Raw genomic sequence first — 26,845 nt, forward strand, 5'->3', positions numbered from 1 at the left:
ATGGAAGAGTTTTTTGAAAAAAAAAGCCAAATGATAATTTTGTGTACCATAACTTAGTAGTTTGCCCAAAGATAGGACCACGGATACTTTTCTAACGTGTAATTACAATTTAAATTAAGTAGTTTTAAATGAAATTGTAATTTAAAAGTAAATTGTAAAAATTAAGTGAGGAAAGACCCCATTATACCTAAATCTATACATCTTTAAAAGATTATTAAAGGATTATTGAGTAATTCTTCATGAGTACCATAGTTAACTATATTAATAGTGGGGAATCTTCTTTGAAAATTATGCTTAATTTTTTTTCACTGAAAGTTTGTTTTTATGAAGTATATTCCTTGCATCTTATAAAGCTAAAACCCAATGTGTGGCATAATTTAAGCAAAGCATCCTAAGAGAATAAACATTCTCAAGTTTGCAAACTGTAAAACTTTAGCTATAAATTGATGACAAATGTCACATTGTCATTTTAGCATTCTTCTTCTGGGAGTTCTATGAGGAAATAGGTGTGAAATGATATTTCCCAACTTTCTTTATTCTGAAAAATATAATGCATTTTGTGCACTGAATTTCGAAATGGTAGGGAAGGTCTAAGGAATGCAGAATTGTTGGTACCCTCCATTTTATTTATTAGGTACTTTATTGTTTCCATCTCAAAAATTTTTAATTAATTTTTCATATTGATTGTTTTCTTGTTAGTACTGAGAGCTTAATGTGTCTCTGTGTAGTTTTCATAAAAGTGATCTTGTGATGCCTCTATTAACTTTGTTAATAACACTATAATGACAGTGGCCGTGAGTGAGCGGAGATGTTGAACAGCAAGGATGATGTCATGCACACGTATTAAGGAAATTGGGGAAGTGGAGTGAAAAGCATAACCTTTGAACACCCAGATCTTGGAGTCTATTTTCAGTTTGGCTCAACAATTGTGTACCTTATGATGTACCTTAAAATATGTTAGTTAGGGGCGCCTGAGTGGCTCAGCCAGTTAAGCGTCTGGCTTCAGCTCAGGTCACCATCTCACAGTTTGTAGGTTCGAGCCCCGCGTCAGGCTCCGTGCTGACAGCTCAGAGCCTGAAGCCTGCTTCAGATTCTGTGTCTCCCTCTCTTTCTGTCCTTCCCTCGCTCACACTCTGTCTCTCTCTCTCAAAAATAAACATTAAAAAAATTAAAAGAAATATGTTGCTTATATAGTTGAAATTTCTCTAAATAAAACTCACCTTATTTAAGTAACATAATAAAAAAAAACTTAAAAAAACACATTTGCAAATGATTTACATACCCCATGCCTTCTTAACTGAAATACAGTGTAAATTTATCCAGAATACTGAGGGATGTGACTATATACATTTATTAAATATACTATTTTGATGATTATTTCAGTCACCATTCAGGTCTGTGGAGCTGCTGTTTTGCCACTAAATGGCTTAAGAGCACCAGACTTTGCTATTTTAGCCTGTCGATGCCCAAATTCTCTTTTGACTCTTCACTTTTAAATTAAAAAGGACTTCTAAAACCATTAGGAAAGATGAGGGTAGGTCTTCCTGTATTCAAGTTTGCACTAAACCTCTCCTGCCACAAAACTCTTTACACTGCAGAGTTTCTTCTGGGCTTCTGATTAATTTTCTTTAAAATTCTGTGAGTGGCATTTGGGTTTTTCATTCATTTTTATCAATGCACACACACTTCACCCGGTCTGTCCGTTAGTTTTAAAATATTGATCTGTTGTGCGAATGGAATAGATTTTGTGTTAGCCCCGCATTCAACTGAGGGCCTCTGTTAAGTCTGTGGTATTAGAAATGTTTTTAATGCCCACAACCATCAGTTTTCTCATTTGTAACATAATTGGAATAATACCTCCTCGAGTTTCCTGCGAGGAAGAAGAAATGAGATGACAGATAATTGAGTGCATAGGGCCGTCAGTGGCACAATGTCGGTATTTAATAAATGTCAGTTCTCGGTGCATAATCTTTGTGTAAAATGAGCATGTGCTTCATGAACGGTCTTAGGGATTTGGCATCCCTGTTAGCTCTAGCCCTTGGTGGGAATGTCTGCGCGGCCGAAGGACATCACTTCGGCAGATGTCACCCCCTCACACCTGGCTGCCTACCACTCTTTAATTTGGTTGCCTGCCAACTTTGTTTCGGAGTATATCTAACTAGGGTTAGCCGCTTCTAGTGCCGAAGAAAACCCCCTTCCAAAAATGCGGCTTGTAGACAACTCACTACAGCGAATGAACTAGAAAGGAGAAGATGAGAGATTCCCTGTGATGTCAAAGGATGGATGAGGAAGCGGAGGGTTCTGGTACAGCTCCAGGAGTGATGGCGGGGACCACTTCCTGTTCAGTGACTCAAGACGCTGACCTGATCTTCCTCCATCACGTGTGGAAAAGAGAATCTCATCAAGGAGATTTGGCCCAGGAAGGTGACAGCAGTACTGAACTCCTTGCCAGAGTGTACGAAGATGTTTTTGAAGTATTCAGACCTCCCCCTCCCTTCCATTCCTCGGCTCTGACTCCTCTTAAAAGTTGGTCCTTAAAAGATCTCTAGTGCCTTCGTTTGGCTTCCGCATTATCTACAAGTAATACCACTCCCCTCGCCATATTTACCTCATCACTTAGTTTTCATATGTTTTTCTGTCCTGATGTGTCGAATATCTCTGGTGAGTAAATTTTCAGAACCATGTCATTGAGATCTGGGAGATGATTAGGCAGGTAGCAGGACAGAGTGTTTGAAATAGGATTCTCACTTGGGGTAGCTGGGTGGCTCAGTTGATTGAACTTCCAACTCTTGGTTTCAGCTCAAGTCATGATCCCGGCATCATAGGATTGAGCCCTGTATCTGGCTCTGTGCTTAGCATGGAGCCTGCTTAAGATTCATTCTCTCTCTCTCTCTCTCTCTCTCTCTCTTCTCCCCTCCCCCACCTTACCACCCCTCTCCCTCACTCGTGCTCCCTCTCAAAAAAATATGATTCTCATTTATGGCCTCTCATCATTTCTATCAATTAAAATATCCATTCCCTTGGGTGTTTTAATTTGGGGATGGGAAATCTGAAGGGCCAACAATATCTCCCAGTAAGTTTCTCTTGGATATTTAATAGAAGCTATGATTCCAGTTCTCGGCTGGGGCAAGCAATATTTCGTTGATAAGGGATCTTCTCTTAAATCAGCTCATGTGGCTTATTCTTCACGACAGCAATGACTGTGAGGAGGGGAAAGGAGAATTAATTGGTGCCCACATTCTCCTCTCCTGGATGAAAAGAGTCTCCAAGAAAGCAGAACCGAAGACAGCATTTTGGAAATCTGCAGTGTTGTTTTTCTTTGTTATAATGAAGAGGCTGCTGGCCATTGACCTGTAGAGGGCGGAGTCTAGAAATGCTAGAACATTGGGCATTCTGCACGTCAGGCCTACCCCACAAAGAATTTCCCACCTCCCAGTGCCTGTGAGATTCAAGCAGATGAAAAATCTGTATAGAAATATCTGAATCTAGAGCGTAACTAGAATTTCGATATGAATTGGAAGTATTTGACATAGTTTTAATAGGCACTAGTTTTCCACATACAACTACTGTGTAAATAGAAGAAACTCGGTACTTTTTCAGATCATTCATATGCGTGTTCATCACTTCAGAAAATTTTAAATAGTGGTGTTCATGGTATTTGAGTGGCAAATACAACACATTTGATCAGTCTGCATTTGTTGCTGTTACATTCGTGGTGGTTCTAGATATAAGTAGAACATCTGACTATTATGTCTTCTAGGGTGATAGTCCTTGAGTACTTCCATATTGAAATATGCTATTTATACCATCAGTATCGATCAGTTTCCTTTTTTTGACATTAAAATGATTCATATATACATTTTGTGCACAGGTAGATTATAGTGTAATGAACTGTATTGAGGGTTACGAAAAGGAAGTTAACGAATGTTTATTTATACAAATGAGGCATTGGACTTTGATAAGGTTAAGAACTGTTGGTCTAGGAACCACCATCACTATGGTGTCCCTTGTACGTATTGGCTTCTTATCTACAGGCTGAGGGACACTGTTTTGACCTAGTTCTTTTCTTAGTTGAAGGGGTGTAGCCCTCAATGCAAAAGGAAATCACTGTCAAGTCGGTTTGAAATAGGGTTACCAGCATCTCCTTTCCAAGAGATGGCTTTCCTAGCAGCTTTAAAGGATAACCATGTCCCCCTTGGCTGGCCAGAGACAAAAATTTAATTGTGAAACACTGAGAAATACAATATTCATCTACTTGTAAAGTTAATACTTGTGCGTAAGTGTTCTATATTTAAAAAGTAGTTATATCCTTAAAAACTTTGGATTCATTTGTGAATTCTTTTATCATACATTTCAAGAAAACTCAACCTTAATGTTTTTGGGTCACCTTCCATGGTTTTCTTTCAAGCATTAAAGCTATGGTCCTGAGGACTATTCATGAGTGTAAATAATCTAGTTTCCCTTTATTTTATTATTTATAGGCATTATTAAATTCCACTAATGTTGGGACACCTGGGTGCCTCGGTTAAGTGTCTGACTCTTGGTTTCAGCTCAGGTCATGATTTCATGGTTTGTGGGTTTGCACCCCGTATCAGGCTCTTTGCTGACAGTGTGGAGCCTGGCTGCAAATCTGTCTCTCTCCCTCTCTCTTTCAATCCGTCCCTCCCCTGCTCACATTTGCTCTCTCTCAAAATATAAACATTAAAAAAAATTCCACTAATGTTGCATGTTACAGATTCATGTCTGATGCATCTTACAGATTCATTCCACTAATGTTGCATCTTACAGATTCATGTGAATTTCCACACGGGAAAATTCAATTCCATGTAATTTGCAACTCGGGGTGAGGTTAACAAAAGAAGTGTAGCACGTGTTCATTGTTCACCTTCTCTAACTCACTATTCCTTAACAGTGTGGTTCACCAGAAAAGATGATCTCAAACAGGGTCCATCACTGATTCCTGTGGATAGTTCAGAGATACTAAGTGCTTGCTGCTATATCTTCTGTTGTATTTTCTCAGCTGTACACACGCTGAAGTGACCCTGTATCTCCTCATTACTGACCTGCACCTTACAATGTTGCAAGTGACTTCAGGAGTCATCACACCACGGGATATGTTAGAAACGTTTGCATGAGAGTCCCAACATTTAAGCCTGGGGCTCCTTCTAGACTACCGGAAGTCCGTATGAATTAGAAAAAAGTTGACTCTCATCCTTGGCAGATGTAGCCCCAGAGTTCAGGGATTGGTGAGCACAGGGTTCCTTTCAGCCCCCCTCCTTTTCCTCCTCTGAAGAGAGACATTGCCTTTCACAGCTTTGTGGGCAGGTTGTGAAGTCAGTTTCCACCAGGGATTTGCCTCCTCAGCTGGGCACCTTTGTACAAAGTAAAAACTGCGTGCATGTGCATGGTGGTCTTAAACACGATCTTGACCATGGAGGAAAAAGAAATAGAAAACACCCAAGTGTTCGACCAAGTAGCAGCTACGAAGGAATGAAAGAGTTTTTATAAGAAAACAAGAAGGAAATGGATGGAAGGGAGAAATTAAACAATGAAATCTGGCCATAGCCAATTTAATCCCTTTTATGCTTTTCACATTCAGGGGTGATCCTCTCTATCACTAATGAACAGAATATAAACCTTATGCCATAAATTGATTACATTCTATGTAAACTTTCATTCGGTACGATTCTAATTCTGAGTTCTCTTCAAATTCTATATGAAATAATAAATCTCTTGGCTTATGGCATTAGATAACCATCCTATCTGACTGACTATAGAGAGTGATTTCATGGTTGTAGATATTCTTTCAAATTTCTATAGAATAAAAATGGAAAACTTTAGGCAATTTTCTTCAAATTTCACTTCTTTTTTGTTATACTACTTTAAAAGTCATTCCAAAATAAGGAACTTAAATTAACTTTCTCCTGAAGTCACAAGTGAGAAAACAGAGATAATGGATTCTACTTTGTTAATGATATGCCTAAAATTAGACATTAAGTTATTAAAATTTTAGGTTTTTTATGAATGAGGACAAAAGCCTCATTTCTAAATCTTGTCACACTTAAATTATGCTGTCTCATTTGAGTTCCCAATGGATTAAGTCCAGTCTTATGATGTCGCTCCTATAAACTTATTTTTATCCAAATGACATAACCTCCAGAAATACATCATTTGAAAACTTTCTTCAAAATGGCTTGCATTATAGCTCGGCTTTACTATGGAATAAAGGGAATCTATAAGTTTTATTTTCCAATGTCTACAAAATATCCAATTTCCTAAAGAAATTATTGGCTAACTGAATTGTGTTTCCTAAAATCATTTGTTTAGGGAATAAGACTATTTTATAAATGAGTTTACAGTCTTATTTAGAGTATCATAGACCTATATCGCAATTAACTTTAAATAGGAAATATGGCACTTTCTGTGTGTCAGTATTTCCCCACACAAAGGTTTTTTTTTTAAATCACATTAAAAATGTTAAAAAAATTGTTTTATTGCACTCCTTCCTGGTCCCAGGCTTAAATTTGGTGAGGGCATATAGGGGTCAGTGGATGAGAGAGAGAGAGTGTGTGTGTGTGTGTGCATCGCTGACATTGTTTTAGAAGTTCAAAGTCTGAGATGCTGTTGGTCATTTTTCATGGTTTAAAGCAAGTGACTACAGCTGTAACCTTCATGTCCATGATCAGAGCAAAAGAAAAGAATCAAGAGTGAAGGGCAAGACGCTTCCCAGCATGGTCTCCCTTCAGAGTACGCCTGAAAGCCTCACCCAAGGACTTGTGTTCACGTCTCTTTGACCAGGATGGTGTTCACATGGCCTCTCTTGTTTCCAAATGAGACTAGAATATTTTGCATTTCAGCTGGACAATCTGCTATCCCCAAACCAAATTAGGGTACTATAGTAAGGAAGAAAAAGAGAACAGAGACTGGCCAGGCGACTAGAAATCTTGGAAGCAATACCTGGGAGAAAGGGGAGACGTTCTATATTTGGAAAAGAACAGAAGCCTTTATGTGTCCTTGATCCAGAATGAGTAGAGAGAGAAAAATTGCCTGTGTGCTGGTTTCCCAGTGGAGTTTCACAGAGAAATAAAAATGGGTCCCCTCTGCATCTCAAGCAGCTCTCAAATATGTTGTCCATGCACCTAGCAGTGGCCATGCTCCCTCAGCAATATAGTTTTATTTTTAGCAACGGACTCGGAAAGAAATCTCACAGGGAAGAGGCTCCGAGACGGGTTTACACTTCTGAAAATCAATGTACGAAGTGTAAGTACCTCACAGGCTCTACCAAAATGGAGTGTGCTGGTATCCCGTTTCTTGAAGGCAGGTAAACAGAAGTCTAGCTCTCCAAACAGGGCAAATGAAGCAGATATTTGCCTTTAGGAGAAGTCATGAGTTTGTAGCCACCAGGTTGTTCAATACCTCGGACAAAATGGAGTGTTTAACATATCATTCTGGTAACGCAATCTGTTTGTTAGATGGTTGCAAAACTAAAAACTAAAAATAAATACAAGTGACAATAGGATTTAGGACTACTAATCTCCAAATGATATATTTTACTTTAGGAATATTTTATTACATTTAAGAACAGCATGTGCCTCCAGATCAGCAGATTAATGGTGAGCACAGGGAAACGATAGTCGGTGGAAAGAAATATATTATTTATGTCAGAACCTTTTAAGCTTTCTTGTAGCTTCACTTACTTGATTTTAAAAAGGCAACTTAAGAATATTGCAGGTTTTCAAGAATTACAGCGATGTATTTCTCACTTGAAAGTTTTCAGATTCTTTTCATTATGCAAACTTTACATGTGATGGAGGACGGATTTCAAGGTTAAATTTTCGGACCAAGAGTTTATTAAGAGTCCACTGTCATAAAGTGGGCTAACGTGAGGCCACAGAATGTTTAAGTTGCATCCTCAACCATGGGAAGTTTACGAGTTAATGGAGAAGGTGATACACATGTGATTAGATTTGATTTTGATTCCCCCCCGGCCCACTCTGTTAATCAAAATATATAGACCTAATCACTATTGATATACTTTGTTCTTGTTAACATTTGCCAAGTTATTTGCCTTGACGTTTTTAATCGCCAAGGGATTCCTTCTCTCTAGTAGACGTCTCTGCACTTGAGCACGTGGCTTTGTGTTTGTAGAACCCTTAGGATCACCCTGGTAGGATACTGAATAAGGAGCTACAGATATGATTTAAAAACTAGTGAGCTAGAACGTTTTTCAAGATCCTCCTGTTGAAGGTGGTGGATCAGATTTCTGGGGCAAACGTGTTAAACATTGTTTAAAATCTAAGCAACATATGAAACATTTTCTGAGGAAGGACCCATTCCTCTCTAAGTAATTTCTAGATGCTGAAGTATAACCCAGCACCTCCGTATGCATTAGAGACTTCTTTGGGTAGAAGAGGGTTGTTAGATGGTCTGTATTTCCTTTTCAGGACAAGCAGTTTTGTCAGTGAATGGTTTGTGAAGGATGTAAAATCCTATCTGATTAACACGCAGTTTTCCGAGTTGGGCTCCAAGTACTTTAGTTTGCTTCCTGGACAATAAAGAAATAAATCTACAGCCACTGAATACAGGCTTTTGTTTCAGACAAGTGACACCCTGGAGTGACCACTTCTGCTTCTCATTTGTCATCAAAATACTGGTCAAGACCCAGTGATTCAAATTGCCAGGGACGTTTACTTTGCTTAAATTCAATTGTTCTCCTTCCTTTTTAACATACTGTAGTTAAACACTGGAACGATAATGGAGCAGTGTCTCTGGGGACCGAATTATGTTTAAATGGGAAGGAAGCACACTCTCTCTTGTTGTTTTAGTTCATAAAACTAAGACTGCCAATTAGTCGATGGCACAGCCTGTTCAGAGGAGCTTCATTGAAACAAGCAGGTATGTTTTTACAAGTATGTCTGGTAAAAGGCCATTATAGGTGGGAAGTTGGCTTAGCCTTGTGGGCTGTACCCACCTAGAAGGTGAAGGACATTCACAGCCATTAAATACTGGCTGTTGTAATGCAGATGATTAGAATGGGAAGCCCACACCCTTCCATCTTTCCCCAGGCTTATACCTGGATCCCATTTCAGTGACTGACCTAGGAACTACAGACTCTATTCTTGACCAATCCCCGTAGCCAAGTAGCACCAATGTCTCACCAGTCACTCTAGACTCTCAATGAATGTGAGGAGGATTTACAATAGACACCTATTCTGTTATGTTGACTTCCACAGACAGCGTACATAATGAATCGTGGATATACAGTGGGCAATATAAATATTCCAGTGTCCACTGGGGATCTCATTTTCTGTGGAGGAGAATTTTGATGTCCCGTAGTGATGCTGAGCTTTCTCATTTTTGGTTATTGGACTAAATGTGGCCTTTTTATGAAAATCTTAAAATACGGACTTTTGATCAGGAAGATATATACTTTGATGATGTCAAAATGGTCACCTTGAAGTCATTTTTGGATATGGATTGCAAACTCCTAGAAAGATATGCAATTGTGGTTGCTGCTTTCCTGGTAAATGGGAGTTAGATTTTTTGGAGATATCAACTTTGTTTACTACAGATTTGACTTCTGCAAAGCTCACCTTAATGAACATCATAATAATGGTCTTTTGTGCTTAAAATGATGCATTAGAATCCCATCAGTACCTTTGCCAACCAGTGAATTATTAATAAGGTGATGATCATTGCTAATGAAGCTACTTTATTAGATTTTGATGGATTTTGTGCTAGAGATTGTAGTGAGGCCTTTGAAACATATAGAGTATTTTCTCCCAGGGCACATCTTCTGGCTTCATTGAAAACTTCTCTGAAAACTCTTCATTACTCACAATATTGCTTCACCTATTTTATAATGACATGATAGTCACTTTCACAGAAACATAATAGTCTGCAAGTCAAATGTTTAATTTGCTGCAGCACAAGAATTCACTATAGAATTCTCAATGTGGGGTTAATTACATAGTAATGAAAGAGTAATCCTTTTGGGAAAATGCTCTGAGTAACATTGCTCTGTTTCCTCCTGATAAAGATGTGCCTACTTGTTTCATTTTATATGCTGGGAAATTCAGAGACAACATTTAGAAAATATGTGCACAAATAGCGAAGTTCTTATCTTTTGTCAACATGATGAAAAAAAATGACTGTGTGTAATTATTACATTACAAAAGCAATCAATAATTAGTAATGCATAAGATATAACATTCTACCATAAACAGGATAAAATAGTACATTATAAATAAGTGGTAATGTATTCTGAAGAGAGAAATTGCTAATCAAAAAAAAAAAAAAAACAATAGGGCAGTCACTCAAAATTGTCTCCATCTTTTGAATTTCCTCAAAGAATTCTTTGCCTTCCCTCTCTCTGAAGAGTGTTGTAAAGGTAGTTATGTAATTGTGGGCATACCCTATATGTCAAATACTTCCCTGAGTACTTATAGTATCTTAGTTAACCTCTCAAACATTTTATTAGCTAGGTAATCTAATTCCTGTTTTCTTAGCTGAAGAAAACAACATTTAAAAAACGTAAAAATCATTGCTGTGTGATCAGATGCAAATTCAGATCCATCTGTCTCCACAGGCTTTGCTGTCATTCATTATCCTATACATCAGTTGTGTCAATTCATATATATTGGAGTTTATATTAGAGAAGCTTGAAAAGTTCAAAGAGAAACATTTCCCATCTAATTTGCTCATCATCCTGGGTAGACAGTGGCTAGTGCAATGGCACAGTGTTTGGTTTCCTATGAAACTACGTTAATTGTGATGGTAAGGTAAGCTATACATGTGATGATAAACAAATAGCCGGAACCAACAGAATAGAGTCCAGAACTAGACCCACACATATATGATGAATTGATTTTCAACAAAGGCGTCAATGTCATGCCATGGGGGAAGGAAAATTTCTTCAACCACTGGACCTAGAAAACTGGAAATCTATATTGGGAAAAAAAAAGGCTTGATCCTTATATCATACCACACACAAACATTAATCTTACATGGTACTTGGACCAAATATAAAACCATAAACTCAATAGTTTCTAGAAGAAAATAAGGAAAATATTTTGTGGACCGTGAGATGGGCAAAGCTTTCATGGAAAAGGCCCAGGTTGAATTAGCCCTAAGAGGAAACAGAATGACTTTGTTACCTAAAATAGCCCTGCTCTTCAGAAAAATGCAGTAAGAGAATGAAAAATGTAAGCCATGGATAAAATATTCATATTGCATATATTTGATAAAGGACCTTTATCTGGACTATGTAAAGAACTCCTACAAATCAGTTATAAATCAGATGAGCAAAAGACTTGGACAGATTTCAGAGATTAACAACCGGCCAGTAAGTGCACAATTAGTGTTCAGTATCACGTCATCAGTTATACGTAAATTAAAATGAAATGCAGCTACACATTATAATTATTGAAATTAAAAAGGCTAACAGTACTAACTGTTGGTAAGGCTATGGAGAAATTAAATTCTCATACTTTGCAGGTGGGAATGAAAAACGATGCAACAATTTTGGGTGTCTCTTGGGTGGTTTCATGTGGGTGTATGTGTGTGTATCAGTAAAGCTGGGGAAGAGGAAAGTAAAACACACACACACACAAACACACACACACAATGTTTTACTTTCCTTTTTCTCCAGCTTTATTGATATATAATTGATGTATAACATTGTATAAGTTTAAGGTGTAGGATGTGATGATTTAATATGCATTGTATATTGCAAATTGGTTATCACAATAAGATTAGTTAACACATCCATCATCTTATATAACTTTTTTGTAGTGAGAGCATTTAATATCTACTTAGCAGCTTTCAAATATGTAATTCAGTATTGTTAACTGTATTTACCATGCTGTATATGAATTCCCCAGAACTTATTCATCTTATAACTGAAAGTTTGTATTCTTGACCACTAAACATATGGTCACCCTCTGACATCAATTTCTACTTCTTAGTATTTACTCAGTAGAATAAAAGCATATGTTCGCACAAAAAACTTAAAATATATGTTCATAACAGCTATTTTCAGAGAGCCAGGAACTGGAAATCACCCAAAGTTTTATCAAAAGGAGAATGGATAACCAAATAGGTACTGTATTAATATAAAATAATAATAATTAGCATTATAAATAACTACTGGTGTGCACAACAATAAAGATTAATATCAAATATCATTATATGAACAATTATAGCCAGATATGAAAAACATATATGTTTATATGAAGTTCAAGAGGAAATGGTCATATGTAATACTAAGACCTCAGCTTCAGAGGAAGTGGTATTCAACTGAAGAAACTTTCAGGGGTAATTGATACATTTATACCATATCATTCATTTGACTGATGGATATAGGGGTGAATGTATTTTTCAAAACTCGTCTAACTGGATATTTAAGTTTATTACTTGTAAAACACACCACAATAATTTTTACTGTTTTGTGAGAAATAGGAATGAAAAATAGGCAAGATTTTTTTCTCGATAAAAATGAGTTAGACGTATTGTTGTCAAACCGTGTGTATCAGCTTGGCATTTGTTTGAAATGTTTCCTGTCTCTATCCCTTGAAGGGTTAGATTTTTTATTTATTTTACATGGACAGTTAGGAAACCTTAAGCTGATCATTGGATTTTACAAATAGGAAATGACCAAAGGCCTTTTCTCTTACTTTGATTTTTTTTTTCATTTTAAATATATAAAATATTTAAGAGCTCATAGGTCAAAACCCTATGAAAAGTACACAGAGAAAATGAAGTTACATCTGTATTCACTCCAGGTTTTTGCACTAACCCATATGAATACTAATGTTTTTAGTTTTGGGTATATCCTTCCAATAGGATTTTATTATTTTTTAAATATTTATTTATTTTGAGAGAGAGAGAGCATGCCGGGGACTGTGAGATCATGACCTAACCCAAAATCAAGAGTCCGATACTTAACTGATTGAGCCATTGAGGTGCCCTCCAATATTACTTTTTGCAAATTTAATTATTTATGTGTGTGCATTCCTATCTCTCTTATTTTCTAACACAAATATTAGCATCCAGTATATTCTGTATATTGTTTTCTAACTTACCCTCTTAGTTAAGGGTATCTCCTTATATTTGTACATGCAGATTTCTGCCTCTATTTTTTGCTTTCAGAATTCTCCATTTTGTGATTGTTGCAGTCTGTTGCAACAATTATTTTCTAATAGACTCTTGGTTTGATGGAGAGAAACACTCTTCATATGTTGTTGATATTTGTGGAGTATATTTTTCCATACTTTCAAAAGGTTCTCTTGAGTACGTCTCTCTAGTGGTTATTGTTTTATATATAAACGTTAGAGATTTTTATTTATTAATTTAATATATAGATTTTTATTTCTTTTTTTTGAAAATTTTAGTTCTATCTATATCACTTGTTACTACATCACCTTTATAGTCCTGCTTTTTTTCTTGTCATAGTTGCTTTAAGACCTCCAGTATAATATTTAATAGTAATGTTCATAGTGGTTGGCTTCAGAAGGAACCCCCTTTCACATTTAGAGCTTCCATTTCACCATTATTATCTAAGTTAAATTATTATATCAAAGCCCATCAGAGAGTTCCCACACAGGCCATATAACAGAACACATCAACACTTCAACATAAAAATACACATTTCGTGATTTGTTTCCTGACTTTTTCAGGCACAACTTCACGTGCCATAAATCCCATCAAAATGGAAATACCTTAATCGATTCTTTCTGGCAGAATTGATCTCGAACCTTCGCTTCATACGATTTTTTTGCATTGCGCATTTATCTTCACCACGGCAACATCGAGCCGTATTTTCTTCCTCTTCCCGTTTCAGAAATGACGGAAACGTTTAACATGATGGGCTTTATATTGCTGTTTGTTTATTTCGCTGTTTCATTACGGTAACGTTTTCGTAACTTAGGATCTTAAAACGCTTCACTTTGTTTCCATGATGTTGTTAGCAAGAAAAAAAAAAATAATTAGCAAAAAAAAAAAAAAAAAATTAAGTACAACTACATGTTCCTGCCCAGAGTTCTGTTGAGCTAGGACATAAAGGAATGCCCTTCACTGTGGACTAGGATACATACAAGTAAGGGTTTCCCATATTTTTAGTAAATGTGCCGATGCTTAGTGTATCAGTCTTCCAGCTGAAGAACGTCTGGAGGGTGGTTTCTTTGGAAAATGTAGTCGAACTGTAACGAACGCGGAAACGCCGTAGCACAGCTGTGAAGGAACTGGGTGGATTAGGTGGCAGAAGGTTGATGAAACCACTAGCGTAGAAACGCTTCTAAACATCTGAGGCGATCAGTGCAAAGAAATCTGTACTTCTGGAGCCTCTGATTTAGGCTGTCTCACGTGGAGGGCCTAATGAAGGGGAGAGACTACCCACTTTCTAAATTGTGCAGAACAAATACCCTAAAAGGGAAGCGTCTGGATCTTTATTACTTTGGAGACCAAAACGACGGTGTACTTTGAAGTTAGTTCCTTATGGTTAGTTTGATTTACTCGACGTGGAGGCATGGTGTGAATTCGCTGCTCCATGAATAATACATAGCGGTGATAATCTCTATTATCAGAATGTTTTTATGTATTCGCAAAGTGTGTTTTCTGTGGCTGGAGGAAAAGCAGCAGATTATTAAACTTCAGGTGTTTTTTTTTTTTTTTTTTTTTATGATCTTCCCTACCTCTTCGGTTTATTCCACCTTTTTGTTTTAAAGATTGCATTGATAAGACATGGTTACAAAAGAAGCAATCTGGAAAACGCTGATCGTTCTTTTTCATTTTGCCTCCTTGTTCTGCTTTGTGTTTTGAGCACAGTATGTCTGTTCATAGAGACTGTGATTGAAAAGGGGGCTTATAATCTTCCTCAGATAGCTTTGCCCTGAGTTTACAATGGATGGTTCGGAGAAAGAATGTGATGATGTCTGAGCTTGTAAAATAATAAAGCGCGTTTATTTTTGCGATGCACCGTATTGGTATGAGAGTGGTGTGAAAGGGTTTCTTTGTCTCTCTCCAGTTTTGTTTTTAATTTTAATTGTTCTTTAGTCTTACGCAAAATCTGCTTTACTTTACAAGACACCTATCTAGATTGACTGTGTTTCTTTTTAATGATTCAAGGACTGATTTCATCACACTCACCAAGAATAAAGACTTGATGAAGAATAAAACGTATTATTTTGCAACAGCACAGGCAACGATGAGGTCAACAGCCCGCCAAGTCTCTGTTTCGGCTCTTAGGTATTCCTAACACGGTGACAGGGAAGTCAATATTGAGTTTCAGATGACAGCTTGAATTCTGGCAGCACTCTTTAGTTAAGTCGGTCTCATCCGTGCTTCCATCAGTGCACGCTTTCTGCCCCTAGAATCTCACTGGGCTTTTCGAGAGTGTTCCACTGAGCCAGAGAAAGGAAACACCTGACCGTGAGGCAGAGAATGCAGGCATCCGGCTGACAGCTCGAAGGTGCCATTGGACCCTCTTCATCAATTTTCTGAGCACTACTCAGGTCTTCCCAAGGGATGCTCGAAATCTTTTGGACTGTTCTCCGCACCTGGTCAATAGCATCTGTGGACCTGAAGTACCTGGGAAGAAGGCATTCCTCTCCTCCAAAGCCAACAGAGGAGAATCTTTATTATTGAGACAGTTGCCTTTACAAGTCTGTGATCTACAGATTAAGGATGTCGGAATTGCACACTGTGCTTTTGTCCTCTACTGTCATTTGTGTTGTTTATAGGAACGAGAACAGATAACATTTGTTACACAGTCCCACGCCAAACCTTTATGGTAAATGTTATTTAGTACTCTCATTTTACAGATGAGGAAACTGAGGTTTTGAAAGCTTGAGTGATTTGTCAGAGTTGCAGAGCTCCACGTCACGTGGCTGAGATGCTAACGCACATTTTGCTAACCTTGAAGCCTAGACTCGTCTTTATGCTATGCTTTCTCAGAGCTAAGGAAAGTAGTATAAATACATTTGTTTTTAAATCATGGATAGTAATCTTATTGCTTAAGCCATTTAAATCTAAATTGACTCCCCAAAAGCTCTCTGCAGATGTTGTCCCAAATTATACTGATGTTTCAAGGAAACCAGCACTAGAAAATTTAATTCAACTGAAGAGTAACTTCTAGGAATCACGAACCTTTTTATCTCTCATTGCATTTTATTCCGGGAATTAAGAGTGCCCTGGCCACTCTTGGTAACAACAGATACTTGCTGAGTTGAAATAAACTGAATTGAATTCAAGTCATAGGCTTATTTTTGAGGCCTTGACAAATTTGCAGGATATATTCGTGGAAACTTCACAGCGAGGAATAGCGTTTAAGATGAAAAGAAGCAAAAAGGTTAAGTAATTGCATGAGAGGACAGTATTGAGTGGAAACAAAGTTCCTGTCTTCTGTGTAGTCATCCTAGAACCCAGAAGCTGTCAGCTCCTGGGGAGTAACTCCTTGTACATCCTCTAGGACAGAAATACATTCGCTTAAAAATCTGCGATTGGCCCCGATGAGCCGTGTCTTAAGTGGGCAGAGGTGTTCCAGGTTCTCCAAGCAAAAGTGACAAAGTCTAAGGGTTTCTGTGCTGTGTCTTATATTCTGGAATCATGCTGAGAACAGGAAAGAGAATGGAGAATTTCTGCCCCCCCCTTTTTTTTTTTGATAGAGCACATCAATACATTATATAATCCTGTAGATCATAGTTGGGCTACCTTTGGGGATCACAGATTAAATACCACTGATCTACATGTGGTGGGAGAAACTGTACATTGAAATTAAGTAAACTTCTATTTCACTCTTTGGGGAATAAAGATAAAAAAGAGTTTCCTGAACAAAACAAAACAAAACAGTTTCTCTGTGCTAAAATTAATGTATGTAAGGTAGAGATCACAGCTTTCCAATTAGTATTATTTACTCACGAACTTCTTCTTGCCCTTTTAAAGTACTCCCTGCTTTATAGCACTTGTATAGCCATTCTAGGCCAGTGAGAAAATTTAGGGGGCACCTGGATGGCTCACTTGGTTAAGCATCCCGCTCTTGACTTCCGCTCAGGTCATGATCTGATGGTTTAGTTCGTGAGATTGAGCCCTTTGTCAGGCTCTGCGCTGACAGCATGGAGCCTGCTTGGGATTCTCTCTCTCCCTCTCTCTCTGCTTCTCTCCTGCTCGGGTGCTCTCTCTCTGTCTCTCTCAAAATAAATAAACTTTTAAAAACATTTAGGCAGAGAGGTCATAAATGACAAAAGGTAAAGCTGAGAAGTGAACCTAAGTGTTCTGGCTTGAAATTTAGTATTTTTTTTTTTTAAATTTTATGTCTTATTTTATATTTGAGAGAGAGAGAGAGAGAGAGAGAGAGAGAGAGACAGAGACAGAGACAGAGAGTGAGCAGGGAGGGGCAGAGAGATGGAGACAGAATCCAAAGCAGGCTCCAGGCTCCGAGCTGTCAGCACGGAGCCTGAATCAGGGCTCGAACTCATGAGCAGCGAGATCATGACCCGAGCTGAAGTTGGACGCTTAACTGGCTGAGCCACCCAGGCATCCCTGAACTTTAGTATTTTTAATATTATGCTGCCTCTTAGTGTAGAGGCAATGGGGTAGAATAATAAACTAAAAGGGGGAAAGGTGACAGAAATGGAATTTCCAAACATCTATATCCTGGATGTTTTTTATTAGCACTTAAAAAATTTTTTTTTAATGTTTGTTTATTTTTGAGAGAGTGAGACAGATCATGAGTGGGGGAGGGCCTGAGAGAGGGAGACACAGAATCAGAAGCAAGCTCCAGGCTCTGAGCTGTCAGCACAGAGCCCGACGCGCGGCTTGAACCACGGACCATGAGAACATGACCTGAGCCAAAGTCGGACGCCCAACCGACTGAGTCACCCGGGCGCCCCAGTTATTCACACTTTTGAATAATATCTGGGAATCCCTATGTCCGCATTCTTCTTCTTAACATGAAAACGCTCACATTTCCCTAATAATCAGTGGCAACTAACTTGATTGTGTAGACTTTGTTATTATTTTTTTGCATTCTTCAGCAATTCTTCAAAGATCATTGAATTCAAGAAGCTGTTGTAAGTGTACTTGTGAGAGGTGGGCGAGTCGAAAGGAGAGCTCATCCACAGATTTGTATAAAGCATTGCTACTTAAGAATTCCTTTCTTCCAAGGTTTTTTTTAATTGGTGTTTAGTGGAATCGATCAAGGGAAGGAACTGCCACAGACCCAGCTCTCTCCACTGAATAGTTACTGAGAGCACATCTTAACACTGTGCTCCTTTTACTGTAGTCAATGACCGGCACGTGCTCCTCCCCCGAATGAAAGTCTGGATGCACACTCATGTGGTATGTTTGCCACCTGGAAATATTTTTAATGTGATAGAAGTAGTTGGTGAGTAAAAATTACCGAGGCACTAAAGACTTTCATTTAACTTCCCCTAGTACTTTCTCTCCAGAGAGACAGATGGAGATAGGCTGGAAGATGCACAGGCAGCCAAGGGGTTATATGAATAAATTTTGTAACTCTAAGGAACTTAGTGGGTAAAGGAAGGGACCAGTAACAAACTGTCCAAGTTCTCGCTGTAACTTCGTCCTAACTTGAACGTACGCACGTCTTGTTTTTACTTTCCTTTTACAAACCTGTTTTACTTTACTTTACTTTACTGTTACAAACTTGTTTTATAATTCTTACATTCGTTCATATTGTAAATGATCTTAAAGTCCAAGATGTTATTATGTAATTCTGACAGCTAAATATTTCCAGTGCATCTCTGTTACATTAGACAAAAAGTAGCGTTACATTTTAAGGTGACATGATCTGTTGGAAATACAGTTAGCCAAGAGTTCAGGATTTGCGTCGCCTATGTATAGAATCCTAAACGCACAATTTAACTTGAGTTTTAGCTGTCTTCTCAGTGAGTTAAGAATACGGATGCCTGTCCTGCTATCACAAAGGTCTGCTCTGAACGGATCTCTAAGTTTTCTCATGTTTTATAAAATTCCTTAAAGTTGGCGCGTCAATAATTAGTTCCAGTTGGACTTTCCAAATTGCTCATAGTTATATACCTTGAATAATTCCTTCTTGTTAAGGTTTGACTTCTCTAACTATAAAATTCAGTGACATTTGCCCTACAGTATGTATTATACAGTATATACATTATACATATATATATTCTAAGACTTCATTAGACACAAACTAAGAAACGGAATCTTAATCCCTAGGCATTTTCTGGTCATACTTCACCCATTCCAAGAAAATTTGATCCTGAAGAGATGAATTGCTATTTTTTTCTTACATAATTTAGAGAAGGTACCGTGTGTGTGTGTGTGTGTGTGTGTGTGTGTGTGTGTGTATGTGTGTGTGTGTTTGAAAGAACTCTATAAATTGAAGCTCTGTCACACGCAAAGAATTACTGTTAGTAATCTACAAAACAGTATTTTTGGCTTTGTATATCTTCTTGCGAACATTGATAGTTTGGAATTAAATATGATGCCCTTGCAAAACTATGATGTGTAATAATTACTGTTAAACTTCCAAATTGTGAAGCAGTAGAAAAATCTATTATGATTCGTGTGAGCTTTTCTTTTTTTAACTTTTCTTTAGTGTCTTGGAAAAGCATAACATATGATTACTAAGATATTTTTCAGAGAATTTGGCAATGTTCAATAAAGCAGAGAATGTACTTTTAGAATAAAATGCTTAATGTTTAATTCATCACAAACACAAAAGAACTGAAGTTTTCTTAATTCAAATCAGTGATGTTAATTTTATTATGAATCACTAATATTCCCAAAAGGTGGCATGCTTGAATCATGAGATATATTTTGTACTAAACAGGCAAAAGACTAGAGGCATATTATTAAAAGACTGTTATCAAAATTGTCTTTTTCTTTTAAATTTGTGTCTAAGTTTTTATTTAGGTTATAAAAGTAATCAAAGCTTTTTTTTCCTCTTGATTATTAAAGCTAAACATTTCAAGTCAGTCCATTAATCAGTACTTTTAACCGATGGAAGTCTCGTGTAAGAAATGTCTAAATGGTCCAGTGGGGTTTCCAGATAATGTAGATATCCCTTCTATCCAATTAAAACCTCTACTTTATAATGCCATAAAAATGAATTAATGTTGGAAGTATATGTAATTAAATAAAAATTTAGTGTAAAATATATAGCTTAAAGCAAAAGTTAACAAGTTATAATATGCAATAATACAGTATTTTCCCTTTGGACTACACAGTATCATTTGTGTGATTCATAATGACAGGCTATATGAGGTCATGACAGTTCCCAACATATGTCATTATTATACAATAATGTTATTATTAATGTTATTATTATACAATAATGTTATTATTAATGCATATTAATAATGTTATTAACATATTAATGTATGTTATTAATGTTATACAATAATGTTATTATTATACAATAATAATAAATCATTCAACCTTCTCTTCCTGTAGCATTATAGGTATTATTTGTGTGTGTGTGTGTGTGTGTGTGTGTGGATGTGTATGATTTTACAATTGGAAACAATATGTACTTAGCAATATTTGAGAGAATATTGACATATTTTCCCATTTTGATCCATCAGTTTCTAAGTTTCTGATGGACTGTATTCCAAAAGTTAATTTATTTGCAAACTGAAATCCATTTTTTTTTCATTGAATCATCAGTACTAATATTAGGTAAGGTCTCATACTAACTTCATTGACCTTACCTAAAATCATAATGCAAATAAAATATTATATGGTTGAAAAAAACTTAAAGTAGATGTATGCACAGTTGCAAATCAGTCATTACTCATATGCACTAGAAAATTCACTACACTAGTGCCTTTTTAAACTAGTTGAAAAAAGAATATTGTGGCTTCTAGTATCTCATCCAAGCCTCTTGCATTGTTGGGTGATTTTTATTAAATAAGATCAGAATTAAGGTGGATGTGGAGAGTGGGGGCGTGGGGGCTAGCTGGAAGGCAGTTCTCTCTGTGGAGGAAGAGAGAAGGTTTAGGGACTGTCAGGCTTTAACCTGGTACCCAAGGGCCCTAAAGACTGAGCCTGGTAGTCAAAGCTCAAATCTGGAACAGGAGCTTTGAAGTGATGTGGTTGCTAGGAGAAGTTAGACACCAAATGTGTGCAATCTGAATGCAGGACAGTGAAATAGGCTTCCTATCGACACATATTGAGAATGAATCAGGCATCTTGTGGGTTTCTTCCCAGGCATGGAGCTGGGAGTTTTAGCTGGGAGTGATAACTCGTTGTCAGCAGCTGCTCTCTGAACTCAATCACAAGAGAAGGGACTTTCCAGAACTCTTTGACTAGCCAATCCACTGGTTCTTTTTCTCTTTGCCTTCCTCAATATCCCCCACAACCGAACCTCAGATCCTTAAACCAGTATGGTTAATTTCAGTAGCTCTAATATGAGTTATTCCCACATTAAACAATTGACATGCAAATGACACTATATACAATTAGCACCTAGTGCATATGATATTATTATATAATAAGTATTACTACTTATAATACCACAAGTATTATAGTGGATGCACGTTTGGGTATTGTGGGAGCGTAGAGACACGGATTCAAATAAAATGAGGGGGATTATGAAAGAGTCTCATAAAGGAACAGTGCTTTAGCTGAACGTTGAAGGAAATAATCTTGATGATGACATTGGGGCTGTTGTGTGCTGAGGTATTAATGAGCCACTGCAGTGACTCAGTTGAGAAATAGTGCAGAGCTCATCTGTAGCAGAAAGGACAAAGACAGGGCACAGATTCGAGAGGCATTGAAAAATTTGGATACGTGTGGTTAGGAAGAGAAAGGAGTTTAGGGTGATGCCTAAATATCCTGCTGGTACAACGGTATTTCCCTTTTAACGGTCTGTGTAGTAATACCAGAGGAGGAACATGTTTAAGGGGAAGTTACTGGATTTTTCTTGAGACGTAGAGAATTTGGGGTGGTTATGGATTTATCTATGGGGAAAACATGCAATAGGATGTTGGAAATACATGCTCAAATTTCTTGTCTGGATGGGGGTGTAGACTTGGGACTCTTGCCTAAAGGCAGCGTGGAGGATGGGCACTGCCATTTTTTTTCCCTCTGTTGACCTTCAGGTTGAAGGTTGAAGTTGACCTTCCCCACGCCACCCCTGTGTGCCCCATCTTTAGCTTTCCTATCCCAGATTATGGCGGTTCTGTTTTTTCCAACTGTTTGATCGAAGAACTTGACCTCAGCCTTGACTCCACTCCTTATCTTGTTCCTCCATTTAATGGGCAAGGAAATCCTGGTGACACTACCTAAAAATATAGCCAGAGTGCAAACAGTTCTTACTGCATCAACGTCCTCATCCCTCTCCTTGCCGTTATTATTTCCCACCTGGGTCATTACAGTAGCTTCTCAGTGGTTCACCAGCTTTTAGCTTTTTTTCCAGTAAGAACTATTCTCAACACAGCAGTTGGTTATCCATTAAGTAAAAGCCAAATTATCCCACCCCTCTGCTCAAAATCCATTTGTGATAAAAACCAGCATGTTTCCAGTGAGTTCCATAGCTGTCCACATTACTTCCTCACTCATCACCTACTATTCTCCTCTTCTTGACTCAGTACCAGCCACGCTAGCCATGTTCTTCCAGGCCCTTGAACACGCCAGGCATGTTTGAGCCTCAGGACCTTCTTGCAAGAACTCTTGCAAAGAGAACTCTTTCCCTGCTGTCCTCATGGAGCAAGCACCTTTACCACCTCTCATGATCTGCAGAAGCTTCACCTTCTGAAGGGGACCTGTACTGTTTGTAAATACAACTCATTCAAGCCCTTTTTCTCTCCTGTACGTTTTCTTTTCTTATATAACTTAGCTCCTTCTAACATATATAATTTATTTGTGCTTAACATCTTTTTTCTGTCCCTGCCATTGAAATGTAAGCCACATCAGGTTAGGGATATTTATCTCTTTATTCCACTGATAATATGCCTAGAATAGTACCTGACACATAGTAAGTGTTTGAAAAATATTTGTTATATTAAAAAATGGAGATTAGGGGTACCTGGGTGACTCAGTCGGTTGAGCGTCTGACTCTTGGTTTGAGCTCAGGGCATGATCTCACAGTTTTGTGAGAGCAGGCACTGTGGAGCCTGCTTGGGATGCGGTCTTTCTCTCTCTCTCTCTCCCTCCCTCTCCTCCCTGCCCCCCCCCCCCCCCCCCCCCCACACCCTCCCCCCAAATTAAAACAAAAAATGGAATTAAAAAGCCCTAATTTTTTTTAAGTAGTTTTTTTTTTTTTTCTGGTGGAGTCAGATTTTAATGCAATCAACAGAAAATAATTTTAGAAACATGAATTTTCTAGAAACACTAATTTTAGAAAAAATGTATAATGTATAGGTTTATACAGAATATGAACTGAACATTTCCAGAGCTATGCAAGCACAACTACCTGACAAGAAACACAATTTGTGAAGACATTAAGGGTTTTTCATATGTGTGGATATTCACTTCTTAACAGGGGAACCATTTTGGTTTTTTTTTTTTTTTTTCCATTATACTTTGCTGTCGTGAGTAGTTTTCCATTAAAAAGCTTCCTGATTGATTGTCAGTGGACAAGCTCAAATCCCTCTTATCTTTAAATAACCTGTCTAGGCAAATAATAACTAAGGAGAGAGAAAAAAATACTATATGGGACAAAACAATATTTTGTAGTATAGTTGGGTAATTATTGCCTTCGGTAGTTTCAGCAAATTCAATTTTCTTTTTTGCTTGAGCCTATTTCTTTGATATTAGTTCTTTAGAGGTGCTTGATAGAATAGTATTGTCAGAAGAGGAAAATACCAAAATGAATTACATATAACAAGCACTCATACAAATAAGGATATATTTTAAGCAGGTAAGCATTACTCCATTTATCCATTTAAAAATGTAACTTCAATTATGATCATTATAGTTTCAATATTTATTTGTTTTCATTAGCTCAAAAGCTATGAACAAGTTTTATGAATTGTACCTCATTTAATATCAAAAAGGTAATTTGCCCTGTTTTTTTTTTTTTCATCATATATAATCACGAGTTTGGAACTGGCTAAAATTTCTATTAATATATAAGGAAAACAATGTTTTTCCTAAGTGCTATGGAAATAAAACTATAAAACATATATAACTGGTACTTTATTAATATACTATTACAAAGATATTTAATTAAATGTTTTACATATTTTTAAAAGGATATATTTCTATTGTGTTGACATCTTGCCAATAAGCAACAAAGCTGAAATTAATTAGTTACATTTGCCCTGAATGCAGATTTTATATTACATCGCTTGTTCCTTAAGTTAATAATGACAAACTGGAAATTGGCTCTGTCCTTTCTTTTTTCTTTAATTTTGAAAATGCTCAGTTTCTATAGTTTATTAGTTTATGCTGTAAAATATATTTACTTTGGAAATGTATTCTGTTAACTGCCCATGTTATTCTTATTCTCACTTTAAACACCATCCTTGAATTTCTTACAATTTATTTCTGGAAATACTTCTTTGTTTGTAAAAATAAATGGCTCTAACCTAGGACCATATTTGGGGACGCTTTTGGTTGTTACAACTAGGGGAGAGGGTGCCACTGACATCTATGCGTCGAGGTGAAGGACGGCTGTAATGTACAGGATGGCGTGGATGTGGGGCAGGATATGAGAAGACTCTACAAATTAGTCTTGGAGGAACTGAGGCGTAAAAGCACTGTTTTCAGGTTTCTGGATCTAATACCTTTTTTTTTTTTTTTTTTAAATTTTTTTTTTCAACGTTTTTTATTTATTTTTGGGACACAGAGAGACAGAGCATGAACGGGGGAGGGGCAGAGAGAGAGGGAGACACAGAATCGGAAACAGGCTCCAGGCTCCGAGCCATCAGCCCAGAGCCTGACGCGGGGCTCGAACTCACGGACCGCGAGATCGCGACCTGGCTGAAGTCGGACACTTAACCGACTGCGCCACCCAGGCGCCCTCTAATACCTTATTTAACAGGGCCATTTTGTGAGACAATGGATGGGGTGGGCTGTTCAGCTGGGGATGACATTGGCTTTTAATTAACCAGCTTAATACGATAGGCTGAAATATACTATAATATAGGAGCCTGCCGTCAGAGAAGTATGATCCTCTCTAGTTGTCCTTTATGGTGAAACTCAGTTGCCATTGAGTAGAGATTCTGCAAGTAATTAAAAAAAAAAAAAAAGAGAGAGAGAGAGACAGAATCTCAGTGATTATGACCTAAAAATATTAAGAAAACTTTAGAGACATTCAGGATGAAATGCAATTATTGGATAAGTTAATACTACCAGGTTTATATGACGAGTAGAGTTAGTGTCTAATTGATTTTTCTTTTCCAAATGTATGACCTTCATTTAATTCTAAGTTAGAATTCTCTATATTATTACAACTGATCTTTCGCCTCTCCTTCCCTCCCCCCCTTCTTTCCTCTTCTCTCTCTCTCTCTCTCTCTCTCTCTCTCTCTCTCTTTTATTGCATTACTGGCAGTCGCCCTATTGTAGGATTATAGATGCTAACTATTAGCAGCTTTGGCTTATGTCCCTAGTGGGAGCGATGGAAAGTGTGCAGAAAAGCTAACGGGACTCATGGTTCTTCTAATGCAATCTCCCTCACATTCCACATCTACAGTTATTGCTACCCTAGGGGAAATTTGTATATACTGTATATGCAAATATATGCTTTAGGAAAACATATTTAAACTTCTTCCTTCGCATTTCAGAATGAAACAAAGTCCTAGTTAAGAATTATTTATGAATTATATAATGAATTAGTGCTCATTATCTCCCATCAACATGGCACATTGGCTGTCAGTCATTATAAGTCTGTTTTCACATTTGTAAGTATTGAAGACTATCCTATGTTTTAGTGGTAATTGAAATGAAAAACCATAAATCAGTCTCTTCTTGGTGTGCAGGTCATACTGCCTTTAAGTCCCTATAGAAAAATGCAAGGTAATTAAGTTTGGGGGCTGAAGGTATAAAGAAGGAGGATGGACGAATGAAAGATAATTTTGCTTCAGAAGATTAGGAATACTATAGGAATGGGTTTGGGCTGGCATTTTTACTGGAATACAGATTTCTAGAGAATTTAGACATCCTTTGGAAAGCCAGACTAAAGGCCCTTAAACTGCTCGTAAACAGGATGAAAACTAAAGTATCCAATACCCTGAGCATTAGTAGAAATGCTCCATGAACCAGAGCTCTTTGTCGGCATATCTATGATTCATTTCATTGTCCAAATATTTGAAACGCCTACTGCTTGCCAAACACTCTTTAAGCTGTTGGAGCTTCAGGTAAAACCAATACAGAGAAGCTACTGGGCTTCATGAAAGCTACATTCTGATGTGATTGCTTCATTATTAGATAATTTATGAGCAAATTTGCCTTTGTCTGTTCTAGATTAAATAAGTTGGACTTGGGGCGCCTGGGAGGCTTAGGTCAGTTAAGCATCTGACTCTTGGTTTCCGCTCAGGTCATGATCCTAGGGCTGTGAGGTTGAGCCCCACATCGGGCTCTGCCCTCAGTGTGGACTCTGCTTGAGATTCTCTCTCTCTCTCTCTCTCTCCCTCCCTCCCTCCCTCTCTCTCCCTCCCTCCCTCTCTCCCTCTCTCCCTCTCTCCCTCTCTCCCTCTCTCCTTCCCTCCCTCCTTCCCTCCCTCCCTCTCTCCCTCCCTCTCTCCCTCTCTCTCTCCCTCTCTCCCTCCCTCTCTCCCTCTCTCCCTCTCTCCCTCTCCCCCTCTCCCTCTCTCCCTCTCCCCCTCTCCCTCCCTCTCTCCCTCTCTTTCTCCCTCTCTCCCTCTCTCTCTCCCTCTCTCTCTCTCTCTCCCTCTCCCTCTCCCTC

At 37.7% G+C, this 26,845-nt stretch overlaps 1 protein-coding gene and 1 long non-coding RNA gene across 2 annotated transcripts in view; one reads left to right on the plus strand and one right to left on the minus strand.

The window, feature by feature from the left end:
* CNTNAP2 (contactin associated protein 2) overlaps positions 1–26,845 on the plus strand; it is a 1,963,583-nt gene that overhangs the window by 22,370 nt on the left and 1,914,368 nt on the right. The gene's annotated exons all lie outside the window — the stretch shown is intronic.
* On the minus strand, positions 23,606–26,636 carry LOC125930937 (uncharacterized). The gene is made up of 2 exons (XR_007460309.1): positions 24,971–26,636; positions 23,606–24,725 (listed from the first exon to the last, which is right to left on the minus strand). It is a non-coding gene; the product is annotated as an uncharacterized LOC125930937 (long non-coding RNA).

This window comes from Panthera uncia, chromosome A2, assembly GCF_023721935.1.
Source record: "Panthera uncia isolate 11264 chromosome A2, Puncia_PCG_1.0, whole genome shotgun sequence".
NCBI classification, from domain to species: Eukaryota; Metazoa; Chordata; class Mammalia; order Carnivora; family Felidae; genus Panthera; species Panthera uncia.